The sequence below is a fragment of the Arachis ipaensis genome, chromosome B05 (genome assembly GCF_000816755.2).
Source record: "Arachis ipaensis cultivar K30076 chromosome B05, Araip1.1, whole genome shotgun sequence".
Classification (NCBI taxonomy): Eukaryota; Viridiplantae; Streptophyta; class Magnoliopsida; order Fabales; family Fabaceae; genus Arachis; species Arachis ipaensis.
In genome coordinates, this window is record NC_029789.2 from 145,083,583 (window position 1) to 145,084,161 (window position 579).

The 579-nt window shown below is 24.2% G+C and overlaps 1 protein-coding gene across 1 annotated transcript in view; it reads left to right on the forward strand.

Annotated features, from left to right (window-relative positions):
• LOC107644701 overlaps positions 1–579 on the forward strand; it is a 6,046-nt gene that overhangs the window by 379 nt on the left and 5,088 nt on the right. The window lies entirely within an intron of this gene.

Genomic DNA, 579 nt, shown 5'->3' on the forward strand with positions numbered 1-579 from the left:
TTAAAGGAATAAAAATTTACTTAATTGATTATATAAAATATTTTGTGTCGTTCTTATCCTCTAGAATCTTGTGATTGTTTTTATGGGCTTGCTATTTGCATATTATTGTTAGTTTTAGGAAGGTGTTTTGTTTAATATTTTTCATTATGAAACGTTTTCAATTCATATCTTAATTATATAGTAAATTACTCTTCTATCAACGCTGTACGATATTATATTAGCGTTTCTATTTTGTAAAAATACGAGAAAATACGAGTATGTTATGTATACACTAAAATCAGACAATAAATTCAACTATCAGTATAAAATACATGTTGAAATATAAATACATATAAAAAATAAATTAAATCACATATGTGTTTATATAGAAATACATTGGTGGTTGATTTTAATAGCTAATTTTGATATACGAATAACATTTTTATACTAAAAAACCTTAGCTTGTTTATTTCCGCTGATTAGATTGTTTGATAAGAGTAAACAAATTTTAAACTATCACAGTTGGTAGTTATAACTGTCATAACTGCTTGGCACGCATATAATTTAAGCTGTGCTTCTTTGTAATGATATGATACAATT